General features: G+C 47.5%; 1 long non-coding RNA gene across 1 annotated transcript; it reads right to left on the reverse strand.

Moving 5' to 3' along the window:
- Positions 1 to 14538: 14538 nt before the first annotated feature.
- Positions 14539 to 18959, reverse strand: LOC115271818. Its single transcript, XR_003900104.1, has 3 exons — positions 18815 to 18959; positions 15593 to 15699; positions 14539 to 14895 (listed from the first exon to the last, which is right to left on the reverse strand). It is a non-coding gene; the product is annotated as an uncharacterized LOC115271818 (long non-coding RNA).
- Between the last annotated feature and the right edge of the window lie 698 nt (positions 18960 to 19657).

The following is a 19657-nucleotide window of genomic DNA, read 5'->3' on the forward strand; positions in this document are numbered from 1 at the left end:
TTTTATCTTTCATAATCTTGCTGAAGATTGATAGCATACGCAGTGGATGGATTATGACTGCATAATCTATCATAAATTCATAAATCCCTTGCAGAACAAGACAGTGTAGGCATAACTAAGTGAAGGAAACCCTGCAGTTTCCTGCAAGGACTTGCACATTTTGAAGGCCAGCAGACGGTAATTCTGTGAGAAGTGGTCACCAGCACCACACAGCGGGGCCGTGGCCCAGGGAAGAGGCCCCAGAACTAGAGCGTGCATGCGACCCCCTGCTGGCCTGACCCGCACCTGACCCAGGGTGCCTGGGGAGCTCAGTCGGCTGAGTGTCCGGCTTTGGCTCAGGTCATGATCTTACCATTTATGAGTTCAAGCCCTGCATCGTGCTCTGTGCTGACAGCTCAGAGCCTGGAGCCTGCTTCAGATTCTGTGTCTCCCTCTCTCTCTGCTCTTCCCCTACTTATACTGTGTCTCTCTGTCTCTCAAACATAAATAAACATTTAAAAAAATACATCATAAAGACAACTCTGCCTGGCAACTTTGCAGAAAGTTTGGGGCAAGGGGATTGGGAATGGCAGGGCTCCGTTTCTCCAGAGCGACTGTCCTGTAAGCAGGCAGAGACCTTCGGGATTTTCCAGTGGAACTTAAAGCTGCCTCAATGATGAAAACCTTCTTTCCCGATGGCAGGTTTGGCATGGAGCACCCAGCCGTTCGGAGACTCGGCTAGGACTGGGTCCCAGCAGCCAGCAGGGGGTGCCCACTTCCTTGCCCGCTGCGTTCCAGCTGGCTATGGGGACTCCAGGGAGGTGCTGGCCTGTCTTCCAGCTAAGGAGACCGGCGAGGCTGCCTCCCTGCCTGCGGCGGCTATTCATCTGGAGAAGTGGAACCAAGATCTGGACTGAGGAGACCTAAGGCCGAAATCTGTGCCTTTGACCACCAGGGTAACCACCTCAGCACAAGGGACCCTGAGCCCAGGTCGTGTTGGTCGAAAGTGACAGAAAGCCAAATCGAACTAGTCTGAACCGAACAAACAGCGGCGGGACGAAATCTGTAGACTCAGGTAATGAGAATGCATTGAGGCGTTGTAGCTGGGTCCCCAGATGCAGTCTGAGCATCCCCACCAACTCTCCCTCCCCAGCCCCTGCCCCAGGGCCACAGCTGCCTGCATCCCCACCCCCACCCCCGCCCCAACCTTTCCACATCCCCAGGCCCGGCAGAAGCAAGCCTTCCTCTCCGAACTCCACAGACCGGTCTAGGCGCTATCACTGGACGGATTGGATCACTGGCTCATCTAGGACCAACTGCTATCCGACTCTGCTCAAGCTGGGTTGTGTGTCTGGTCCCTGTCTGGCAGGGAGGGGATGGGTGATGCACAACAGTGTGACTCACAGTGCAGGGAGGAAAGGAGGGTGTTGACAGACTAAAACACACATGTTACCACGTTACCAGAGAGCATCCACACCGCCAACCGACCACCCGCACGAGCAGCAGCTCCTTCACATTAACAGGAGAGGCACCTCTGTCCACACCTTCCCAAGCTGTGAGCAACGATTCTCCTGCCCCCGGCCAGAACGGTCCCTATGTGGGCCATTTCAGCACTCCGGTTCTCACACTGAAGCTGACACAGGGACGTGGTGGGTGCTCTGCTAGCAAATCCCTCCACTGCGAAAAGGCTTCTGCAATCAAGGCATCCTGAAGACAGCTGCCGGAGACTATGGGCGCATAGGAAGGGCCCATAGAAATCAGGGCTTTGACAGCTAGCCAGAGAGACGCTGATGTGATGGCGTCCGTCAGAGCTAAGACACCCCTGAATTTTCAGGGCAAAGTGGTTTCCAGGTATCAGGCCATGCATCTCGACATTTTCTTCCAAATACATGGTTTTCCTAGAAGTGGCCCCAAGCGATAGGTAGTTTGGAGGTCACCAAAGTCCTCCAGGACCCGCACAACATCTTCTTGCCTGCCTGGAGTCCCAGGGATGGAGGCACCTTTGAGTAGCTAAGGCTGCACCTCGTGGAACACACATGGGCCGAGGGAGGCAGACCCACGATGTTTCCATGCTTCTAATGAAGCCATATCTGTCCCTTGGGCCTGCACAGACAAGGACTCCGACACGAGTTTATGCGGAAGGAGAGGCCAGCCCAGGAATGGAGCCGTGGCAAAGCAGGCACCAGGGCTCTGGGGCCCCTTAGATGTTCCGTGTGGCTTTGCAAAGAGTGACATGTTATCTGGAAAAAAAGAAGTTTTTTTTTTTAAATGTGTATTTATTTATTTTGAGACTGAGAGGAAGAATGGAGGAGAGAGAAGGATAGAGAGGGAGAGAGAAAGAATCTGCACTGTCAGTGCAGAGCCTGATGCAGGGATCAATCTCACAAAACATAAGATTATGACCTGAGCTGAAATGATCAGACCCTCAACTGACTGAACTACCCAGGAACTACCCCAAAAAGAAGTTTATTTCTAAAAAAGGGGCAAGAAATGGCCATATTTCATTCTTTCTCATGGCCATGTAATACTCCATTTTATATATATACCACATATTCTTGATCCACTCATCAGGTGATGGATATTTAGGCTCTTTCTATGATTTGGCTATTGTAGAAAGTACCGCTATGAACATTTGTAGCAAAGTGGATGGACCTCAAGGGAGTCATGCTAAGCGAAATAAGTCAGGCGGAGAAGGACAGATACCATATGTTTGCACTCATAGGTCTAACAGGAGAGACCTGGCAGGGGACCATGGGGAGAGGAAGGAGGAACGAGAGTTGGGGAGAGAAAGGGACACAAATCATGAGAGACTATTGAATACTGAAAATGAACCGTGGACTGAAGGGGGAGGAGGAGGGAAGGAATTGATGGTCATGGAGGGGGGCACTTGTGGGGAAGAGCACTGGGTGTTATTTGACAATAATTTGACAATAAACTATTATAATTTTTTTAAATGCAAAATTTAAAAAATTAAAAAGGGGCAAGAAAGCCAGACTTCAATAACACTATCTCATCCAATAAAGAAGCCCAAACAAGTATCTAACATTAAAATCTCCACAAGATTACCAGGCTTCCATCTGTGTTTTCATGGAGGAAAAACTAAAACTCCTCACATAATGATCATCCGCACCTTGTGTCATATCCTCAGACATCAACTCTGAAAGCCACGGACGGGGCTGTTTCTGCTTAGAGTCCAGACTTACAGGAAATGCTCAAGATTTGGTTCTCTGGAGACCAAACCCAGACAGAGTATCTGTATTATTTTCATTCTGTATGGAGGTACGAAGTGTATTTTCCCCCCTGACTGTGGTCAGCACACACATTGATTCCCGAGGCGGAGCCAAGTGCCGGTTTCCACGGGCTGGATCAATTGTTCACAAAATCACTCCAGTATCACCCAGGCCTTCCAAGACGTGATTGAAATCAGCACCACTCCTAAGGGAATGCTCCTTTGTTCTACTCCAATAGGGAAGGTCAAAGGGCCATAAGGAAAAGTGGCTTCAACAAAAATGACACATGTCATCTTCCATTAAAGAGATGACGTAGTTAGTGCTAAGGCTGCTTAATTCTATTTCTTTCTTTCTTTCTATTTTTTCCTTATTCTCTGAACATCCTCTGAGACACATGAATCATTATGTCTGTTGATCTTAATGAAGGAGAAGAATGAATATCTTGAAATATTATTCTTGGTACTTCCTTCCTATCCTGGGACTCTGTCATCAATAAGAGGCTGAGTTTTGTTGCATCAGGAGAGGCTGAACTGAGAGAGAATATCCTTGCCTTTGATTTCTAACCTGGGACCTTGGAATCCCTGCCAGAGGCACAGAATCAAAAGTCAGGGGTTTTATTTCCAGAAGCCTGCCTTTCTGAATATGAATAAGAATGACATTGGAGTCTCATGAAGGGCTCAGAGCAAAAGCTTGCACACGCGCACACACACACACACACCCAAGTACAGGCGTGCACACACACTTGGGAGAGCCTGTTTTCCCACCACTTCCTGTTTTCCCACCACTCCAGGAGGAGAGACTGTTTTGCCAACAAGACCCCATTTCTCTTTCTTTTTCATGCAACATCTTCTTTCTTTCCTTTTTTAAAGTTTTTATTTTAATTCCAGGTAGTTAACATGCAGTGTTCTATTAGGTTCAGGTGTACAACATAGTGATTCAAAAATCCCATACATCGCCCAGCGCTCGTCAGGACAAGTGTCCTCCTTCATCCCCGCCCCCTATTTCACCCATCCTCCACCCCCCACCTCCCTCCTGGTGACCACCAGTTTGTTCTCTATAGTTAAGAGTATGTTTCTTGGTTTCTCTCTCTTTTTTCCCCTTTGCTTGCTTGTTTTATTTCTTAAGTTCCACATATGAGTGAAATCATATGGTATATGACTTTCTCTGGCTGACTAATTTCTCTTGGCATTATACTCTCTAGCTCCATCCATTTTGTTGCAAACGGCAAGATTTCATTCTTTTTATGGATATATGAGTAATATCCCAGTGTGTGTGTGTGTGTGTGTGTGTGAGTGTGTTTGTGTATGTGTGTGCGTGTGTGTGTGTTTGTGTATGTGTGTGCACACGCCATTTCTTTTTTTTATCCATTCATCAGTCAATGGATACATGGGCTACTTTTAAAATTGGCTATTGTAGCTAATGCTGTAATAAACATGAGGGTGCATATATCGCTTTAATTTAGTGTTTTTGTATTCTTTGGGTAAATACCCAGTAGTGTAATTTCTGGATAGTAGGGTAGTTCTATTTTTAATTTTTTGAGGAGTCTCCATACTGTCTTCTATGGTGATTGCACCAGTGTGCATTCCCAACAACGGTGCAGGAGTTTTCCTTTCTCACCACTTCCTGTCCTACACCTGTTTTTTCTTGTGTTGTTGATTTTAGCCATTCTGACAGGTGTGAGATTATCTCACTGTTGCTTTGATTTGCATTTCTTTGATGATCAGCAATGCTGAGCATCTTTTCATGAGTCTGTTGGCCATCTGGGTGGATGTCTTCTTTGGAAAAATGTCTATTAATGTCTTCTTCCCATTTTTAATTGGATTATTTGTTTTTGGGGTGTTGAGTTTTATAAGTTCTTTATAGATTTTGGATACTAACCCTTTATCAGATAAGTCATTAGCAAATATCTTCTCCCGTTCTGTGGGTTGCCTTTTAGTTTTGTTGATTATTTCCTTCGCTGTGCAGAAGCTTTTATTTTGATGTAGTCCCAATAGCTTATTTTTGCTTTTGTTTCCCTTGCCTCCAGAGATGTATCTAGGAAAAAAAACTGGTTTGGCCAATATCAGAGAAGTTACTGTCTGTTCTCTCTTCTAGAGGGAACTGGCCTCCCGTCTCACACTTACGTCTTTGATCCATTTTGGATTTATTTTTGTGCATGATGTAAGAAAGTAGCCCAGTTTCTTCCTTCTGCATGTCGCTGTCCAGTTCACCCAACACCATTTGTTGAACAGACTGTTTTTCTCCCATTGGATATTCCTTCCTGCTTTGTCAAAGATTAACTGACCATATAGTTGTGGGTTTATTTCTGGGTTTTCTATTCTGTTCTATTGATCTGAAGGTCTATTTTTGTGCCAGTACCATACTGTTTTGATTACTACAGTTTTGTAATCTAACTCAAAGTCTATAATTGTGATGCATCTGGCTTTGTTTTTCTTTTTTAGGTCACCTGGGTGGCTCAGTCAGTTAAGTATCCAACTCTTGATTCTGTCTCAGGTCATGATTTCACTGTGAGATCAAACCCTGTGTTGGGCTCTGCCCTGACAGTGAAGAGCCTGCTTGGGATTCCCTCTCTCCCTCTCTCTCTGCCCTTCCCTACCTCTATCTCTTTTTCTCAGTATAAATACGTAAACTTAAAAAAAAAAAAAGAAATGCATCAAAAACTCAGATGGATTGGGGGCACCTGAGTGGCTCACTCAGTTGAGTGCCCAATTCTTGATTTCAGCTCAGGTCATGATCCCAGGGTCATAGGATTGAACCCCCCATTGGGTTCCATGCTGAGTGTGGAGACTGCTTAAGATTCTCTCTCTCAATCTCCCTCTGCATCTTCCCCCTTCTCATGTACTTGTGTGCTCGCTCGCTCTCTCTCTCTAAAATAAAAAAAAATTAAATTAAGAAAAACTCAGATGGGCTGAAGGGTGGGTGGAGGAATGGGCAGGTGGATGGATAGATGATAAAGCAAGTATAGTCGAATGTTAGTGGTGGAATCTAAGTGAAGGGCATATGGGTGTTTGTATACAATTTTGCAGTCAAAGGGTCTACCCTTTTGTATACAATTCTATATACTTGATGGTTTCATAATAAAATGCTGGAGAAACTTATGAACACATGAAGGTCCTAAAAGCTCATATGGAGCAGAAGCAGATGGGAGGAAAAGTAAGAGTCCCCCTCACACCCACCCCCCGCTCCCACTCCCTCAGTCCAGGGAACCTCTGTAAATTCATAGTGTTCCTCCTTCATCTCATCCCCTCACTTTTTAGGTGAGCTCACAGAGGTCCAGAGAAATTCCACAGCTTGCCAAAATCTCACCGCACATCAGGAAGCTCCTGTCCTACCGTCCAGGTTCCTGTCACCCTGAGCTCTGCTGCGTCTCTCCCTCCTCACCCAACCAGCAAGTGCTGCGGAAAGCCATCAAGTGTTCTCGGCCATGGAAAGACGCTTGAGGGGAGCAAGTGTCTCATCCGTGGTGACAAGAGCTTTTCCTGCCAGCATGAAACCTGAAACCCAACTCCAGCCATGGACAGCATGCACCTATGCTAACTGATAATGTGTAAATAACTGCAAATCCACCTCAACTGTGACGTTCAGAAAGGAGCTGCCTTGCAATGAGGAGGCATGAACAGTGATCACATCATAGAAACCAGCCCAGAAATTGCCATGGAGATGGTTCTCGCAAGCTCGTCAGAAAGGTGGGTGATCTGTTCAACAAATGGGCAAAGGGTCATTCCCAAGAGGATAAACTGAGCAAGTCAGCATGTTCTACACACACTCCCCAAAGCAGTAAAGTTCGATGTCACTGGTAAACAAAGAAATACAAACACTGCCTTTTTTCCCCACCACATTTCTTTTTTTTTTTAACATTTATTTTTGAGAGACAGAGAGACAGAGTAAAAGCAGGGGAGGGGCAGAAAGGGAGACACAGATTTTGAAACAATTTCTAGGCTCTGAGCTGTCAGCACAGAGCCCGATGCAGGGCTCATACTCATGAAATGTGAGATCATGACCTGGGCAGAAGTTGGACACTTGACCAAGTGAGCCACCCAGGCGTCCCCACCTATCACATTTCCAAAGAAAAAAGTGATCATTGCCCCATGTGAGATGGCCCACACATCACCCACCCCTTCTCTTCCCTTGTCTCACTCTTTTCTTCCCTTCCTCTGCAGCGAGGGGTTGGCAGCCTACCTATCTTGAGTCCTCATTTCCTTCCTGTCCCTGAAGACTCCACAGCCTAATTTGAAACCTCTAATTTGACACCACAGCCAAAGGGAATTCATCCACTTCTGGGGAAATGCCATCTGCACATTAGGCCAGCTTGGAGAATTGTGTGGCCAGGGAGTTAATTCTACGGGAATTAGCACAAGCGTTATTTCCCATTAGAGGCCTGGTCTAGAAAATATTCAGCTGGAGACAACACGCCCCTCTAGTGAAAGGGCAACCTGCCCACAGTCTTGCCATTTTCGAAGCAAAACATGCCAATTGAAAAAAAATGAAAAGGAGCTGGTAAGAAAATAGGATGTGAGTGACAGGTGTTCTGGCCTACCTTCATCTCGTTCAGTGCCCCCCCCCCCCGCCCATTGCTGAAGTCATGAGTGGGAACATTTGTCAAAACATTCTGGAGATGTGACAGCATGAGGGTCAGGACAGCAGGGAAGAAATGCACTCCATTTTGGAACAGTCGGGAACTGAGACCAGTACGTCCAATTAATAACAAAAAAAATTATAGGGGCGCCTGTGTGGCTCAGTCAGTTAATTGTCCAGCTCCTGATTTCGGCTCAGGTCATGATTTTGTGGTTTGTGAGATGGAGCCCTGCATCAAGCTCTGCACTGACTGCATGGAGCCTGCTTGGGATTCTCTCTCTCCCTCTCTCGCTGCCCCTTCCCAATTCTCTCTCTCATTCTCTCTCAAAATAAATAAACATTAAAAAAATAAGGGGCGCCCAGGTGGCTCAGTCGGTTAAGCCTCCAAATCTTGATTTCAGCTCAGGTCAATCTCGTGGTTCAGGAGTTCAGGCCCTGTGTTGGGTCTCACGCTGATCATATGGAGCCTGCTTGGGATCCTGTCTCTCCCCACTGTTCTCCTGTTTGCATGCTATCATTCTCTCTCAAAATAAATAAATTTAAAAATATAGAGTGAAAATAAATAAATAAATACATAAATAATAAAAAAGAAACTGATACACACATATGTGCATGCACAGTTGGGGTATTAGCATAATACCTTAAATCTCAAAGGTTGCCTAGACCTTAAAATCTCAAAGGTTGCCTACACCAACAGAATTTGCTTCATGTATCCATTAATTCACTATTTATTGAGCATCTAAGTTTTATTTTATTTATTTAGAAAAAATTTTAATGTTTATTCATTTTTGAGAGACAGGGTGAGAGGAGGTGGGGCAGAGAGAGAGAGACACACACACAGAATCTAAAGACAGGCTCCAGGCTCCAAGCTGTCAGCACAGATCCTGACGTGGGGCTTGAACCCATGAACTGTAAGATCATGACCTGAGCCAAAATTGGATGCCCAATTGACTGAGCCACCCAGATGCCCCTATTTAATTTTATTTTATATAGAGAGAGGAGTGTGAGTGGGAGAAAGAAGCAGAGGGAGAGAGAGAGAGAGTCATATGCAGGCTCCACTCTGGGATCATGCCCTGAGCAGAAATCAAGAGTTGGATGCTCAACCAACTGAGCCACCCGGGTGCCCCCCATCTACTAAGTTTTAGACACCAGGGCTATGCTGGTAAAGAAGACAGACATGGCCCCTCTCCCCGGAGCTTCCATTCTACTCAAGGAAGCAGATCGATCTGGAAGAGAGGTACAAAATATGTAAACATTCCATTCTGGGAAGGCTTCCGTAGTCATCATGTCTTTTATTGTCTGTGCTGTGAGGCCTTCACATCCGGGGCCTTGCTGACCCAGAGGGACTGCCACTTTCAGCACCAGTCAGCCCCTAGCACAGTAAACAACTTGCCCCAAGGGTGTGCTTTTCCAATGTGAACCCCCCAATCCGGAGCCCACCCCTCTGACCTCCTCCTCTACCGGGCTGTCACACTGAGCATCACTGCGCCTGCTCTACTCACTCCCTGGCAAGTCACGCCCCTACCCCAGAGTCCACGGACACGATTCAAACTAGCCAAGCCTGCTTATTCTGCCCCTACTTTCCTTCCCACAGAAACCATAACAATGCACATTTTCCCTTTGCTCCCTCCGTCTCCTGTTGAAACTTGGTGCTTCCTGAGTGGCCCTGCATAGCTTGGTGTGTCTATTTCTGGGAAACTGCCAGAATAAAACACTTTTTTTCTCCACAGTCATTCCTATGTCTGCGTGCATTCCCACAGCTGATTAACACAAATCCTGGGCCCTTTAAGACAGCCTTTCTGCAAGGTGGTGCTTCAGGCGCTCTCCGAAAAATGGGAAGGAGCCAACATTCCCAGACCTTGGAAAAGTTGGGTCCATAGGAAATACAAACAGCATGAGCCAAGGCCTCAAGGCAGGAAAGAGATGCGCTTATGCGAGGACCCGGAAGTGACCCAAGGGCAGGAACATGGTGGGTAGGACCCGGAAGTGGCCCAGGGGCAGGAAGATGGTAGGGGTGGGGTGCCATCCAGCAAGGTGCATCCTCCACATGTGCTTTCTGTACTGAGCTATGGAAGCCCGTGCTACTGGAGCGCCTTCTTAGAGTCCTTGGTGCCAGGAGCGCAGTACCAATCCTTACAGGGCGTCCTCCCGGGGCTGTGGAGACCACGAGTCCCTCCCCCACCATGGTGATGGGAGGGCTCTCTGTGCATGAACTCATGCTCGCCAACAACCTGGCACGGGAGACGGATTCTCTTAGAACTTCCACGAAAATTATTTTAGGAATATTTTATAGCAGTTAGCATGGTGTTAATAACCAGAGGCAGAAAGGATCTTTCAGATACTCCACACCCATGCCCATTTTCATTGCCATCTGTTTTCTTATGAAATATTCCCGCAGTAAAATTACCTATTGCATTCTGCTTTAAGATTCGGCAGTTGAGTTGACTTTCAGAATTTAGATTTGATTTCTAGTCTCTGGTGTGAGCAACGGAACTCTCTTAAGATCAAACCAGCTACTGGTGAGAAGATGGAGATACGCCCCCTTCCCTGGCCAAACTGTGTTGCGGACAGCAACACGGAAGGGAGACAGGCAAGGGGGGAAGGGAGGCTGGAGAGGAAGGGTGGGGGAGGGGCTGGAATTAAGGGGTGCCGAGTCGCTCTTATGCTCTAGGCACTGTTTTGGGCAATTTTTACATTTTAACTGTTTATAGATGTTTACTATACATCCAGCAAAGTGTCAGATACAAATGTACACACAGCTCAACCAATTTTCACACATTCAGTGTACTTGTATATTCCATACCCTAATTATGAAACATTTCCAGCAATCCAGACGCCCCCAGAGTCCTCTTTCAGTCATTATATCTCCCAAGAATAATGGCTATTCTAATTTTTCTTATTGACATGAAATTAACATAACATAAATCAACCATCTTATTTTATGATTTTTTAAATTTAAATTCAAGTTAGTTAATATACAACATACAGTGTGGTCTTGGCTTCAGGAGAACCCAGTGATTCACCTCTTACATATGACACCCAGTGCTCATCCCAAAATGTGCCCTCTTTAATGCTCATCACCCACTTAACCCACCCTCCCCTCTAACAACCCTCAATTTGATCTTTGTATTTAACAGTTTCTTATGATTTGCCCCTCTACTTTTATTTTATTTTTCCTTCCCTTCCCCTACTTTCATCTGTTGTATTTCTCAGATTCCACATGAGTAAAATCATATGATACCTGTCTTTCTATGACTAATTTCACTTAGCATATAGACCTCCAGTTCCATCCATGTTGTTGCAAATAGCAAGATTTCATTCTTTTTCATCGCCTAGCAGTATTCCATTGCATATACACATCAAACCTTTTGTGGGGGGGGGGAGTTTATTTATTTATTTTTGAGAGACAGAGACAGTGCAAGCAGGGGAGGGTCAGAGAGAGAGGGGGGCACAGAATCTGAAGCAGGCTCCAGGCTCTGAGCTAGCTGTCAGCACAGAGCCCGATGCAGGGCTCGAACCCACGAACTGTGAGATCATGACCTGAGCCAAAGCCGGACGCTTAACCAACTGAGCCACCCAGGCACCCCACATCAAACTTTCTTTCTCCATTCATCAGTTGATGGACATTTGGGATTTTTCCACATTTTGGCTATTGTTGATAGTGCTGCTCTGAACATTGGAGTATATATATGTGCCTCTTCAAATCACCATTTTTGTATCCTTTGGATAAATACCTAGTAGTGCAATTGCTGGGTCTCAGGTAGGGTTATTTTTAATTTCTAGGAACCTCCATAAACCATTTTATTTTTTAAAAATTTTTAATATTTATTTTTGAGAAAGAGAGATCATGAGTGGGAGTGAGTCAGAGAGAGAGAGGGAGATACAGAATCCAAAGCAGGCTCCAGGCTCCAAGCTGTCAGCACAGAGCCAGATGTGGGGCTCCAACTCAAGAACTGCGAGATCATGACATGAGCTGAAGTAGGATGCTTAACTGACTGAGCCCCCCAGGAGCCCCCAAACCAACCATTTCAGTGAACAAATTAGTGTCAGTTAGTATATTCACAATGCTGTGCAGTCACCACCTCTATCTAGTTCCAAAACATTATCATTACTCCAAAACCCCACACCTCCTCCCCATTCCTCCCCTCCCCTCCCCTCCCCTCCCCCCACCCCCTAGCTCCTGGTATCCAACTATCTGGCATCCATCTACTTTCTGTTTTTATGGGTTTATTCTTTCTGGATATTTTATATAAATGGAATCATACAATATGTGACCTTTTGGGTCTGGCTTCTTTCACTTAGAATAAAGTTTTCAAAGTTTAGGTACATTATAGCACGTGTCAACGCTACATTCTTTTTTGGGCTGAATATTCATCTGGTGATAGACGTTTGGGTTATTTTCACCCTTTGGCTGTTTTGAATGGTGCTGCTATGAACATTCATAAACAATTATTTGCTTAAATGCCTGCTTTCAAATCTTTTGGATATAAATCAAGGAGTAGAACTTCTGGGTCATATGACAATGCTGTGTCTAACTTTTTGAGGAACTATAAAACTGTTGTCCAAAGCGGCTACTCCATTTTACGTTCCCACCAGCAACTATGAGTTCCAATTTCTCCACATCTGTGCCAATCCGTGTTATTGTCTGTCTTTATTCACATCCTTGTGGCTCTGACATGGTTTCTCATTGTGGTTTTGATTTACATTTCCATCACGACAAACGATGTTGAGCGTCAAGTGCTCACTGGCCATTGACTTTTTTCTTTCCTGGAGAAAAATCCATTCAAATCCTTTCCCCACTTTTAATTAGGTTATTTGGGGTTGTTTTTGTTGTTGTTGAATTTTAAGTTATGTATCTATTCTGGATACAAGTCCCTGGAGCATTGGCCCTACTTGTTTGGGTTTTTTCCTTTTTTGTAATGCAGGTGCCTGACTTAAACTTTGATTGCTTAAGTATCCACTTCAAAGAGGTATCCATTTCAAAGATGAATACCTTGAATAAACATATTGCCAGCCACATGATTAAATTAATAGCCAGGCCTCCTCCACTCACTGAGGCTCCATTGTTTTAGAGACTTGGTTAATTTTGGTAACTGGCCATTTGGGTCACTTGTCTCTTCTCTTCCTGTCCTTAAATGTTCACTCTTAGGTTTTAAACTCACCAATAAAGGGTGAGCCAGTGAAACCCTAGCCCCTCCCCCCGCCCTCCCCGCCCCCCCCATCCCAATAAAAGCAGAACTCCTGATTTGTACACTCTTTCCCTCAACAACCTTTCTAGGTGACCCCAAACATGCTGTGTAACTCCCAGGTGTTATAAGTAATAAATTTCTATTTTTTCTTTTTTTATTATTTTTAAAAATATTTTATTTATTTATTTATTTATTTGAGAGAGAAAGACAACATGAGCAGAGGAGGGGCAGAGAGAGAGGGAGACACAGAATCCAAAGACAGGCTCCAAGCTTTGAGCTGTCAGCACAGAGCCTGACGTGGGGCTTGAATCCACGAACCCTGAGATCATGACCTGAGCCGAAGTTGGACGCTTAACTGACTGAGCCCCCCAGGTGCCTCAGGCTTGTTTTTAAAGCTTCTTCAGTCTCCTGGAAAGTTTGGCTCATCTCTATGGAACCCACACCCTCCCAGACGTGGCACACACAGAATCGCCCCCGTCCTGCATGCCCCGCTCCGGGAAGCTGCCTTTCCCTTGAGACACTTTATTATTTAAAATGGAAAAGCAACATGTGAAAATGAAGCTTCAGTCTGCAGAGAATTTATCTGAAGAATATTGTTCTCTAAATAGCAAAGGCAGATAATTACTGCCTTCCAAAAAGAAGTTGGCAAGAACTTCAAAGAAAGGAAAACAAGTTCACTTCCATCAAGTAAGGTTGCAGATGACAAATTTGCTGTGGATGTGGAGGTGGTGGAAACCCAGCATAAGCGTCAAGATTAATTACCCTCGGGTGATGCAGACTCCCAGGTGATTTGTATGTAATGCAGGTGTTTGTGATGCCAATCCTAAGGAAAACATGCCTCCTTTTAAGAAAAAAAAACTTTTTTAATATTTATTTATTTTTGAGACAGAGAGAGACAGAGTGCAAGCTGGGGAGGGTCAGAGAGAGAGGGAGACATAGAATCTGAAGCAGGCTCCAGGCTCTGAGCTGTCAGCACAGAGCCCAAAGCGGGGCTCGAACCCACAAACCATGATATCACGACCTGAGCCAAAGTTGGACGCTCAACCGACTGAACCACCCAGGCGCCCCTAGGTTCCCTTAGTCTTTATCCAGTGTCCCTGTTCTGTTCCATGATCCCATATTTCATTTAATTCTCAGGTCTTCTTGGCTTCCTCTTAGTTGTGCCATTTCCTCAGATTTTCCTCATTTTTGATAACCTTGACAGCTTTGAGGCGTCCTAGTCAGGTATTTTGTAGACTGCCCTTCAACTGAGATTTTTCTGATCTCTTTCTCATAATTATACTGGAGTTATGCATTTTTTGGAGGAAGACCACAGATAGAAGTTGCCATTTTCCTCACATCATGCCAAACTGGAAGATTTGGTCTTCTCTTTTACACAGCAGTGATGGCGGCTCCAGGGACCGCATGGTACTGCACAGCAGCCAAGGCTCCACAGATGTCATCGCATCAGTCCTCACAATATTCTTGCAAATATTTTTCTGTTTATGGACAAGGAAGTGGAGGCTTGAGATGGTGAAGTGAACCCCACCAAGATCACACATCTGGAAAGCGACCTCGAAGATTCCTGACTTTCAGATTTAGGGTCTAATCCCAAATGCCACTCACTGACTGCTCCCACAGCCTCTGGGAGGTCCACAGGCCGGTCGGGCCAGGACTCCTACTCCTGGTGTGGTTTCTTGTGCATCTCACCTTCCCCAGGGGACAGTGGGGGCAAAACAGATGTCTCCCTTTCACTTGCTCTCTCCCCCAGTGGCCAGCAGAGTGCTAGGTACACAGTGGCCGACAGGGTGCTGGGTACACAGTCCGGGAAGAGCCCGTTACTTGCCTTACTGCCTGAGATTGAGTCTACTTCTCTCTCCAGAAGCACACAGCTCCCCGCAGGACTGGCACATATGAATCAGCACCAGGCCTGGTGAGCCCTTCTAGAAGAGATTTAAATCAGAAGGCAGAATTATGATATCTTTCTCTGTTGCACAAGTCAGATCTCTAAAGGCTCTTGGTGCTTCAGAAGTGCCCAGGTGGCTCAGTCGGTAAAGCATCTGACTTTGGCTCAGGTCATGATCTCCTGGTTCATGGGTTCGAGCCTCACCTCCACCCCATCAGGCTCTGCACCGACAACACAAAGCCCGCTTAGGATTCCTTCCCTCTCTCTCTGCCCCTCCCTCCACCCTCCCTCAAACATAAATGAATAAACATAAAAAAACAAACAGGTCATGGTGGCCGGCAGCTGGTCACTGCCATCTGTCCCAAAGCTGAAGGTAGAGCTCAGCATAATGGTAAAGCCTGGGCCTCCTTCAGACTGGGGAACCAGAAAGCCACCCTTGCCTGGCCTGGACTGTGCTGGGGGCAGATTGGACCGGATTTTTCCTAAAGGAGTGAAGACCAGGTTTCTTGTAATCCTTGTGGTACTTCCTCACCCAGGCTAGGGGGCTCTATGGCTCTAATGACCTACTTGGGGTGGAAATTTCAAAGCAAGGAGAGCCAGTCTGCTGACAGTGCAACATCTCAAATTGTCAAGGCCCCATAGGCAAAGTAGGAGGCAAAGGGAAGTGCCCAGAGAGAGAAGGACCTGCCACAGAAGACCAACACCCAACTGCTTGGACAGCACTGCCATCCTACCCTTAACAGCGCTGGCTCCGGAAGGAGGGGACTTTTCTTTTTCTTTACGTGTGGATGCATCATGTCAGTCTGTCACCATCTGTGTCCATGTGATGGCAGACAGGTGGCTGAAAAGTGAAAACACGAAGGAATTAAATGTCCTTTCTGTCATCTAGATAAGAGCTGGGGTCATGTGGGTTGAAATAAGACAGGCTGGGGGCACCTGGGGGGCTCCGTCCGTTAAGCGTCTGACTCGTGATTTCATCTCAGGTGGTGATCTCATGGTTCAGAGTCTGAGCCCTACACTGGACTCCATGCTGTCAGCATGGGATCCTCTCGCTCCCTCTCTCTCTGCCCCTCTTCTGCTTGTGCTCTCTCTCTCAAAATAAATAAATAAACTTTAAAAAGAGAAAGAAGATAGGCTTCAAGCTTCATTCCATCCTGTGCAAAATCCAATATCCTCCTTCTAGAGCTCAGGAATGGAGATTCTTGTTTTCATGTTCATATTTTTCTCTGAGTTAGTACCACTCCCAGATTCATTCAAATTGCGCATCATTTAAAACTCTGTTAGGGTCATAGACACCAGTAAGAAGCCATGTTTAACTTAACATGCATGTAACACACACGCAAATGTGTACTTAGAAACAGTTTTAGTTGTGCATATACGTGGGTTGACATACACATCGTATTCCCGAGCGCTGCCTGCAGAGAAGACCTGGAAGCAACGACAAACGCCCCAGCGGCGGTGAGCACCTCAGCGCCAGATCTTGGTTTCTAACTCTCTGATAAAAGACACCACGGCTCCTTGGAGGAGCGGTGATTCTAGAGCAGGGAAATACAACACGCGTGTGGAGGGTGTGGCAGGACGAGAAAGTAAGGAAGTGGTTGATAAACAAAAGTATTGTGATGTCAGAGGAACACAGAGCCAACCCGCAGGAGCAGCTGATGGCCAAAGCCATGATTTGACAGCGAAATACATAACATGGCACTGGAGTATAACCCAAAGCACAAAATATGTATATCTCCATGCAGATGTACATTATGAATGAGTTAGTGAATAATGAGTGAAGAAGGGCAGTTCCTTCTTACGAAGGTTTCCACACAATGTATGAGAAGACTCCCCACTCCAGGCTGGGGAGGGGCTTCATCCCCTCCACTAAGCTCTAAGCCTGAGTTCCAAAAAATACTGTGGGGGAAGCAAAACATAGCCACTTAGGGTGTGATGTGGGTACATGCCATGTGATGAGGGTAAATGCCACCAGGGAGGGCTTGCGGATCTCACAGGTCCCTCTCTGTGATGTGATGCAAAGGGCACCTGGCCTCTTTAATATTCTTTCCCAAAACCGTAACACTGGTCTGATCATGAGAAAAACATGAGAGAAAGCCAAACTGAGAGATCTTCTACAGGGACGCCTGGGTGACTAGGTCGGTTAAGCATCTGACTTGAGCTCAGGTCATGATCTCGCAGTTTTGTGAGTTTGAGGCCCACGCTGAGCTCTGTGCCGACAGCTCAGAGCCTGGAGCCTGCTTCAGATTCTGTGTCTTCCTTTCTCTGCCCCTCCCCCGCTCCTGGTCTGCCTCTTTTTCTCAAAAATAACTATAAAAAAGAGAGAGAGAGAGAGAGAGAGAGAGCCTTTCTACAAGATGTGTGACCAGTACACACTGTCAAGGTAATGAAAAACAACAACAAGAAAAGCAGCTAACACAGGCCGGATGAGACAAGAAAACCTGACGATGTAGATACAGCAAGGCGCCCTGGGCGGGGCGGGGGGGGGGGGGGGGGGGGGGGGGGGGGGGGGGGGGGGGGGGGGGGGGGGGGGGGGGGGGGGCGTTCCTGGAGCAGAGAGAGGGCATTCGTGGGAAAACCGCTAAAACCCAAATAAATTCTGGAGTTTAGTTAATAGTAATGCACTTTGTGTGCCTTTCCTAAAGATCTGGAGACATGGAGAGTTTTCCAGGCCCCAAGGTGAGTATCAGAGGGCTCATCTCCCCCAAGCAGAGCTCCCGCCACTAACCCCTTCCCTCCCACCCCAGTTCCTGGGCACTGCTCAGGCTGGCTCAGGAGGAGGAATTTAACCTCTTCTCTTCTTTACCGCCCACCTCCCACCCCCCACCTAAGGGGGAGGCGGGCTGAGGGTGTCCCTGGACTACCAGGGGCCAAGACGGCATTTGGGAACCCTGTGTGTCCCAGAGCAGTCACTGCAGGCAGGATTTCAGAGCTTCAGGACAGAGAGGGACCCTGAAGGTGACTATTTTGTCCCTTGTTTTGCAGATGTCGAAGATAAGGCCCAAGGTGAGAGCACTGAGTCTCGGAGGGACTGTCCCACGTCAGGAGGATCTGTCCCAGAGTGAGGGCAGGGAAACTGGACAACCCAGCCTGGAAGGGAGGAAGGAAGGAAGGGAGAGAGGGAGGGTGGGCAGGAGGAAGAAGGGGAGGAAGGAAGACAATGAAATCAAAGCAGCTCTGCCCATGAGGCCCCTGGAGAGGCAGAGGGCAGGCTTCTGTCTCGGGCTAAATGCAGCCAGTGAAAGGGGTACATGTCCTCTTCTCCCATGGCCTAAGGACACCTGTCACTCTGGTGGCAGAGCACACAGCCTCTCTGCTGCTGCCAGCCATTGTCAAATTGTTTGGGGGCTGGGACAGGAAGCGAAAATGTGTGCATCCCTCTCTCCCAAAGGTCAGCAGTTCGGGACCCCCAGTGGGGGGCCAGAAGGGTCGTGTACCCTGGGAAGGGTCTCCTCCTGCACCCCGGGGCAGTATGGGCCCAACTTCCAAAATTAACTGTCCCTGTAGAGCCAGGACATTAAGCGCCCTAGTAAACATGCCCATATGTTACCAGAGGGAGAAAGCAATTAATAAGAGATCAGCCACGAACTAGGTTAATTTATAGAACAGAAACAAGCCCTGAGGTGGGGGGCACAAGGGGCAGCAGGGGCCAGGCAGGCCCACGTGTGAGCCCGGGGGCAGCTGGGGACACAGCCATGGAATAAGAAAAAGCACTAACAAATGTACAAAAGGCACCTTCTTCATTTTGCCCAGAGGAGGCTGTGGAACCCAGGAACCCCCCAGCCCAACTGAGCTCAGGTTCAGGGATAAAGTCCCTCCACAGGGCACCCCTCCCTGCCCCCCTCCCCCAAGCTCACCCATGGCCACTGCCAGAGTCCCTGGGACCTAATAATACAAGCAAATCAGAAGGCAGGCTGCAGGCCCTGGCCATGCAAGGAAAGGAAGAAAGCTGATACCTGGCCCAGCCGGTCCCCACTGGCTTTGCCCTAAAGCAGCAGGGAGTCCGGTCCCAGAGCCACAGGGCCCCCCTGGGGGTGCCAGAAGCGCCCTATAATCGGAGGATGAGAGCGCCGTGGGGAATGGCAGGCATGTGCCCCCGGCAGGCTTGTGGGCTGAGCTGTCTCTGGGAGCCCACACCCTCCTTCCTGTCCCCAAGCTCCCAGAGGACAACAAACCCTGTGAAATGGAAAATCAGGTGCGGACTAAGCGGAGGCCACCACGAAGATTAAAAAATTAAAAACCTGCTTAAGGAAGGTCATGGGCTTTGTTCCCAACACTGATCTAAGAGAGAAAATGCCCTCTCTTCTCTTTCACCCGGAAGCAGCCGACAGCGTGTTCCCAGGGCCACCCTAGACTTCTCCTCAATCCTGATCCCGCCACCACGTTCTCCAGGCCTCCAGGTCGACTGTGGCTCAGGGGAAGTGACAGACCAGAGACGTAGGCTTCCTGAGAGAAGAGTCACAGCCTGGGACTTAGTGATCGATCGACTCTCAGCCTTGTCTTTCAAACCTGCTGAATGGGACTGCCTCTGGCTTTCAATGAGCAGGGTGTCCCCTTGGCCACAAGAGAGGATCCCCTCCCTCTAGTCTGGGCCAAACTCTGTAAAGCCAGCTGCTCGGCCAGTAGCCCCTCGCTGAGCCAGCCCTGGTGGGAGGAACCACATGGGCTCTGGGGCCCCTATATGGGGGGGGGGTCCCCAGCAATTTCACATCAGGCTGCCTTTCCTCTAGGCCCTACACACTGCCCTCTGCCTGGGGCCATGAACATTACACAGAAAGGGACAGCGATGGACACATGAT

Source organism: Suricata suricatta, chromosome 2, assembly GCF_006229205.1.
Source record: "Suricata suricatta isolate VVHF042 chromosome 2, meerkat_22Aug2017_6uvM2_HiC, whole genome shotgun sequence".
NCBI classification, from domain to species: Eukaryota; Metazoa; Chordata; class Mammalia; order Carnivora; family Herpestidae; genus Suricata; species Suricata suricatta.